Here is an 8,183-nt window from a genome sequence, read left to right as displayed (position 1 = left end):
ATTGTTAAGCTTACATCTGCCCAGTACGGAAAAATAAAGGGCTTCAGGTTTAAGCACTCCTTATCTGTTAAATGCTCTCATACACAACTTCCCGTCTCCCGGACTGTGTAAGTAGCATACAAATTAGATACAGATTACAATGAAAATACTTATTACCCACTTACATGCAAATATGTACCTGCTACGTATGACATATATCCAAAGGCTTGTATTCTTATGTACAGATCACAGCATTGTACTACTGCAGTATCCTATAACTGCTTATTTAGGGGACATTGTGGAATAACTTCACAGAAAAAGGTGATGTGCAGTCCTAGCACTGCAGTGTTAACCTATGCTTTGCCAAACATTTGAGGTTCTTCGTTTGTTTCAAAATAAGAAAGAAAGAAAGGTGGCTCTGAAAGATTTTGCCCTTTAAGTCCTCACACTTACAAAATTCTAATAAGGATATGGCATTTTTAGCTATGCTGGGGCTGCAGAAGGAGGCAGATACTAAAATATCTCTGTTTTCTGTTCATATTCTTTCCCTTTGTGTTTGGAAATACCCTTTTTTTTTTGCAACTTCTATAACGTACCTTTAATAAACCAAAAACAATCAATGTACAGGGCATTTTCTTGGAGTTTAATGACTCAAGGCATTGAGTCATTAACCTTAACTGATCATTAATTCCCAACTTAATGTCCTGAGCTAAGGTCATTATTAAAATTATAAGCTTGATAATTTCTTTGATTGGTTTGGGATTTTTGACTTTCTTGACTACAAACAGAAGTGTTGCATGTTCACAACTACAAGAAAAAAGTTGTAGAAAAATAATATTGTCTTATTCCAGCTCACAGAACCAAATTCAGCATCTTCCTTTTTTCTCTGAAATTTCTTTTGTGAGTTACAATAAAAATAAACATACCATGAATACACATAAAACTGATAAAAACATTATAGTCAAAAATTATCTGATTTAAATGGAGTGTTTATAATATATTCACCCACCAAAAAAATGCCACAATGTATGAAAACTTTAATGGCTTAATTTAAATACCTATGATGATCCACTCTTCTCAAATCACTGCTGCGATATGAGTATGCAAGAGCCTGACAACAGCATAAAAAACACAAGCAGGGTGCCATGGCATAATGCGCAACCTACTGATGGCTTCCAAGTCTTAGAAAACCAAGAAGTCCATGCCTGCAAAGACTCTTTTTGATGCTTTCTACCAAATATACCCATGGTGAAGCCTGAATGCTTTTGTCTTTGATTTTTAAGGAATAAAACCACCCCTTTTCAAAGCCTAAGAGAAGATACCCATGGAACAAAATTGTAAAGTGACATTGAAATATCCAAGACAAAATTCCTTGGTTGCCTTCTACAATCAAACTGATCACACTGCTCTATACAAAAGGCCTGTCACCTTCAAAACCATAAAGGAGCCCCAGTTAGCCCAGGGTAGAGCCCAACTCTACCCCACGATTTATCTCAAACTTTATCAAGTAAGGGTTTTCATGAAGTCCTAAACTCCCAATTCCAATTCAACTAAGAATATTTAAGTGAAATTTCTGAGAAGTAAAGCTTTTTCATTCTGATATAATTTTTAAAAGACAAAGCACTAATCACGGTTTACTATAAAATGGCATTTATGTATTTGAGAAACGTTTGTTCCTTATGAAAAGGCAGAAAAACACATTAAGACACATTAAGAATTACTTCTTAAGGTCTGGAAGCTCTGATTTAGAGTCATGGCAGACTATGCAATACACAATCAAAATTAGTAAATTTGATTGTCCCCAATAACTGATTAAGTAACAATAATTGTCTTAATTTTTTATTTATATTATGTACTTGTTTCCTTAACGAAATTCCTAACTTGAAATACTACCATTTTATAAGAACTGTTTTCAAACTATGCAAATTGCAAGAATTTTGTATGAATCATTACCAGACTTACGGAATAAATGGTTTGTAAAAATTACTTTAAAAAATACTAACTTTGATTCTATTTGAAAACTTCCATATTGTTTTGTAGTTCATTAGCATTTTTATAGCCTTATGATAAACTCTTAAAAAAAACCACTAAAAGCATAGCAAATGTGTTTAACTATCATAAACAGATGATAAAAACAGCTTACTGGATCATTTTGTTGGTATTTTTCCTAAACTTGTGTAAAGACCTATTTATTTTTACATTAGGACATGTCGACTTTCATTCCAAGACAAGAGACTGCTTCAAAGTACCCACATTCCTATTTCGTATCAGATGTAGATTTGTTTTCAGTATGAAAAGAAAAAAAACCAATTTAAATAGCTATGGGTTGATTTGTTATGCAAAAGATATATTTAAGCACCAAAGCAGTATAAGTTATTCTTCTAGTTGATGTCATGGAAACACAAAAAATCATCATTTAAAAACTGTTGATAAGAATTTTTTTACTCAAATTTATATTTTATATGTAAGCATTTATAAAGATGTAAAAGATATTCTAAGATTCTGTCTTTTGTGTAAATAAAATTATTGGAAGAACACCACTGATTCTTCTGAAGACCCATCTAACTCCTTAAGGTAATGCTAATTATCTCAATGGGTAAACTACTCAAAGCAGACCCACTTTGATTTTGAAAATGACTGCCGTTTGAATTTTTTTAGAGCTAAGATAAACAGGCTGAAGTGCCAAAACACAAAAAGCCAATATAAGTCTTGTGAATACCTGGGGTCATAGTACTGAGAAATCAAGGAATCTTTTGGGACTCCGCAAGAAGACGCTAGAAGAAACAGACCTACATCTGGAAATCATAGCTGGTCTTCATCTCTTAATGTTTCATTCTTTGAAGATTAATTAGAGAGAGCAGAAATTTGGCAATTTCAACAAAGATTCAAGGAAACCACAATGATTAACTGTTTTAAGGACCTGTGGAGAAGTCAAAGGGAAGGTACCAGTTCCTCGTCTACCCATTAAAAGGGATATGCCACAGACATTTTGACACTCTTTCTGCTTTTAGAAATACAAATATGGAAGTTGTTAGATATTTTGCCTTCTAAAATTGAAGTTTTCATGCATGAGTATCTTAACATATGCTGCAGAATAAAAAAGAAAACTTCCTACACGACCACATATTACTTAGTCCTCTGTTTTCAAAGTGGAGCACCTAAATGCATTTCGCTCCCTCAAAATTTGTCTGCCTTATATAGGCTTCTGTAAGCCTTGTATCAAAATGTGCTGACTTTTTTCAGGGCTCAGAAGACACTCCCTCAGACAACTCAGCTTTGTGCTTTTTAGACAGTTACCATGATTTACAATTACAATATACCATTATGAGAAAGGGGAACCAAACATGCAGACTGGTGAATGTTGAAATTCTAAAGAAGGGAGGGAAATATTTTCTTCATTAGCATCAGCTATTAGATATTCAGAACACTTTCTAGAACCACTGAAAAATAAATCCATCAATTTGTGGTCAGATTTGTGTTTCATCCCTTCAACTTTCATAAATACTTCTAGGAATACTACGGCTCTAGCATTTTCAGCTTTGAAGTAAAGGATGCATATGTCTTCCACACTGACTGGCATGAAAGGTACAAAACATGAGAAATAATTGACAGTATATTGCCCTAAAATACAACTTCTCCAAAGTAGTTCTTTTTTGGTCTTTCGATCAACATGTATTAGTCTTACATCCTTCCTGTGTTACTGAATCTAGACAACAGATGGCTGAATTAAATAAAAAAAAATGGAAGAATCCGGAGTTATTATCAGCTAAAATGTTGTGCTTTGATTATACTTCTAAAGTTTTATACACCTCTGACTATACTATCAAAGTATGAGCTTGCTTCTAGAAATCACTCTGATAGTGGAAAACAATTAAAAGCAGACATAATCAGCAGAAGATCTGGTCCTGTACAATCACATGGAAAGAGGTGAAGGGAGAATAGGTATGGGTTTACCTACAGGATTTAAAAGTAAGTGGATTTTCATTCATCTCTTTTCACTATCTGCCAGAAGACAGCCATAACTTTAAAATTTAGGGTCTCATCCCTGAAAGCCTCAGACACTTAGACCTCCCACTGACTTCTGTTAGAACTCTGAGCACCAAGGAAGGTATTGGTTCCAAAACAGCTGAAATTCTTCATGAGTCATATATACCTCTCAGAGTCTGTTATTAGCACTTTACAGATGACTGATTGCATGGCAAAACATTTACTATAAAACGAAAAGAGTGTGTAACAAAGTTGAGATAATAATGTGCTTTATCTTTGTTATGTCCTGGCTTTGAGGAATAATTGTGCAAAATTAATTCTAGACAAACAAAGTTTCACGCTTTAAAATTATATTCAATACATGAAGTACTCCTAAAGAAAAGAGCAACTCTGACCAGCTGTAAGAAGTCAAACAGCCTTTCTAGCCCAAACTAATTATTTTCAGGGCCGGTGTTCTACATTTACAGTTTTATTTTTAACCTTGTCTATGAACAAGTTACACAGAACAAGTGCACAGAAATATTGTCCTCATTTGAAACTGAGCAAACATGATGTAATGAAGCTACCATTGGCCAAGCAGTTTTATAATCAGTAACACTGGAGGGTGGCAGGGAGAGCTACACTCCGGAGGTGATAGGCAGCAAATCTGTAACAAGCATTTGGTGTATTTATTTAATGTATTTTTTATGTTCTTAGAACTGCTTAGAACAGCTTTGAATATCAATATCAATTTTAGCTACATCAGCATTTATGTGTCTCATTTAGGTACATATTGAAAACCCAGGCTTTATTTCTCAGTTGTTCTACCTCCCCTCACAGTGCTTCAAAGCCTGACGCAGTATTTTTGACCTCAAAGAAGCCAGCTGAATGAAATTTAAGTGAACCACTGCTGGTAGTGGTTATTATTGTGCTCACCGTAAGATGACCACTGCAAAAGGGCTGAGGATGTCACAGTCTGAGGCTACTTGCTGACTTAATGCAAAGCCAGCGATGCCCTCTGACAACCTGTAACCAAACTCAGTGGACTTTTCTCTCATGGTATACATAGTATTTCTGGTTTTAGCTTCCGTGCTGCTCTCAGTGTCACACATGCAGCCTTCACACTAATAAGACGTGAGCCAAGGGTGTGTCATTTCTGAAAAATAAGGTCTAAGAAGCCTGACTAAACCTTTTGTGTAATTTAATTCCTTTAGTTGTAAAACATTTGCTTGCCAAGGTAACCTTCATAAATATTTCTAATGCACTGAATTAACACTTTAAAGGCACAAAAATGACAAAGTACATTGATCTAAACCTTATACTTTACTATTTAAAGTTTTCCCCTTCTACTCCCACTCAAAAACAAAGTAAAAGAATGCAGTTCCAAGACTGGGCATATATCTATTTTGGCAGTTACTAAAACAAACATTAGAAATCACACCATGTCCTATTTACTTGTACAAAACAATAAAACTTTCAGTGCAATTACCTTAAATTTATTTTTCTTCTCACAGTTAAGCAGAAAATGTTCTCACGCAATTAGTGCTGAACTCATGATATATTAGAAGGACTTACTGAGACAGCAGTACAAAGATCTGTTTAAAAATCTTCACAAAGGAGTATATTAATGATCAAAAGAATTACAGCATGTTATACAAGCAAGTAGTGGAGAAAGCATGCTGATAAAATATTACTGCATTTCACTAACAGAACACTTTACTGCTATTTTTGAACCAAAATGGCCAAAAAGTGATATTTGGTCAGAAACGCGGTACCAGTTTATCAGTGGTCCAAATAATTAAGTTAAATGGAACAAAATATATTGCTCTCCATATCCCATTCCAAAGCCATCTTACCCCAGTAATACACAAGCACTGGTTAGTATTAGGATCCTAAGGGTTTTTTGAGGGGTAGAGAAGATCTTGGTGAATCATTTCTTTTCCTAACAGACCAGTCATGTAATTATCATGTCATTTCCATCTTCCTCAACACTACAGCCCAAATCACTCTGCTTTTCAGCAAGATCAGGAATATTCTTGATGCAACAGTACAAAAGATAAGGTACAAGAGTGCAAGAATATATAGAATATATACTACAGCAACACCTGCCAGCTCTTACTTGATGGCTGAAGTTCCACTACAAACACAATGAAAGAATCTAAGAAAAAGATTCTACCTGTCTGACCATACTACTTGAATATATGAGTGACCTGAAGGTCAAGAAAGGAAATAAAAACAGTTAGAAATCCCACCGTTACTGAAGTAAATTACAGTACCAGATTTGAATACAGCTGTGATTGTACATAAGTTTAAAATATTACTGAAATGTGACTGTCTTTTAATGGAATTGAGATCTGCAAGTCATCTATTGGAAAGGGAAAAACAGATAAGAAATTAACCTAATTCTGTTGGGTGGCAGAATTATGATGTCAGAAGTAAATTAAGCCAGAAAGTTCACTGCTTCATCTAACTAGCTGAAACACTAGATCTGCCTGAAAGTTCTTCAAACACTTAAGTATGTCGGCTCTCGTGATTATGTAATAACTGAAAAACAAGCCTCTGATGGTGACAGCTATAGAAGCTAGAGTAGAAAATAAGTCTGAAAGAACAATGAAATGCAATTATTAAACAGAACTCATGCATAAATTCAAACCATATTGATAGATTTTTTACTTGCTATAAACATTGCGTCAGAAAGTGTACTTGTAATATCCAACAGAAGTAGAAATCTCAGCACTGGAATCCTGAAGAAACTTTTTTAGGAATACTGGAAATACCAACCATAAAACCTTGCAAAATCATATTTACTTCCTCTATTTACATTGCTTTCTTTTCAGAATAATTCCTGCAACTACAAAAGAACTACAAAAAGCAGTGACCTAAAGTGCACGCTTCCCACAAAGGCTCTTTCTGTCGAGTTATAACAGATGCCTTTCCCATTTCACTCAACCTTACAGCAGAAACCCTAACCCTATAATTTAAATATGCAAGCTAAATGATTCCTTCTAACAGTGTTATTCACCCACATGAAACCCCAAACTATAACAGATGCAAAGCCTATTTTTTCCTCAACTGTTTTCATCTTTTCTTAGGCTTTTAATTCTAAAAACATCCTCTCAAAACAACATCTACTATGTATATTATAAAAATGTCAAGCATGGAGCGAATAGGTCAGAAAGGCAGGTTTGATCCAGAATGACACAATCTAAAAGAATTTTAAGCTTTCATTTTTCAAAAAAAGTTTCAAGTTGCTGAGATGATTCCTAATGTCAAGCAAGTGTAACTGATGTGGTTATGTCTGTTAGAGTCTGCATATGGCCTGAAACAATGATTTAAATGTATGAACTTTAGTTGGAATGAACAGTCCTGCTTCAAGGCTTGTTTTCAAACCATCTGCATTCATCTCTGCATATAACTTGCACATGTAATTACGAATTTGTGAACATAAATCAGATAATTACATGTACAAATAACCAATTAGACTCAAAGCAGAATTAGGAATATAATAACACACTCCTCTTTTGAACATGTATATAACCACACATATATAACATAAGTATCTTTGTTTAAGAAATTTTTGTTTAACTCATTTAGAAAAATAACATCTGGTTTGTTTTCCAGTAGGACATACTGGGCAGCAGCTGCCATTTTGAGAGCCATCTAAAAAAAAAAACCAGAAACACAACAAGAAAAAACACCTACATAATAAACATACACACCATTGCTCAAGGGGTCACAGAGCTGGGGTTTATTACCACCTATATTAAATTTGAGATACATAAACATTTCAATGCTTATTTAAGCTCAAATAAGAAAAAAACAAAACAAAACAAAACTAAAAAAACAACTTTGTACTATTCAAAGTAAGTATCTTCTGAAAATATTCTGGTTCTCCTGGCAGTTTGTTAATTAATATGCTACTCTTATTCATAACAGTTAATAATGGAGTCCTATCATGTAAGTGTATCCACTGGAACATATGAATGCACTCGTCACTTAATTGGCCACAATTCTTTGCATGAAATGCTGAAACAAGTGAACTGTCACCTTTTTAATGAAGCTGCCTACATCTTAAACCCTTTGCCCTTTAAAAAACTATTTATACTCAAAATGAAAAATTTTATTCTAGCTTCTGCCAGAGACTGTGGTTAATGTTCACTGCCCTTTATTCACCTTATTTTTAATTCTGAAAACCCACACTCATTAACCATACACTTCCAAAGAATTGCTGGAACCAC

The 8,183-nt window shown here is 34.3% G+C and overlaps 1 protein-coding gene across 1 annotated transcript in view; it reads right to left on the bottom strand.

Moving 5' to 3' along the window:
- The window catches only part of DACH1 (dachshund family transcription factor 1), a 377,909-nt gene that overhangs the window by 223,490 nt on the left and 146,236 nt on the right, over positions 1-8,183 (bottom strand).

This window comes from Strigops habroptila, chromosome 2 (assembly GCF_004027225.2).
Source record: "Strigops habroptila isolate Jane chromosome 2, bStrHab1.2.pri, whole genome shotgun sequence".
NCBI classification, from domain to species: Eukaryota; Metazoa; Chordata; class Aves; order Psittaciformes; family Psittacidae; genus Strigops; species Strigops habroptila.
This window is presented reverse-complemented; position numbering and strand designations above follow the sequence as displayed.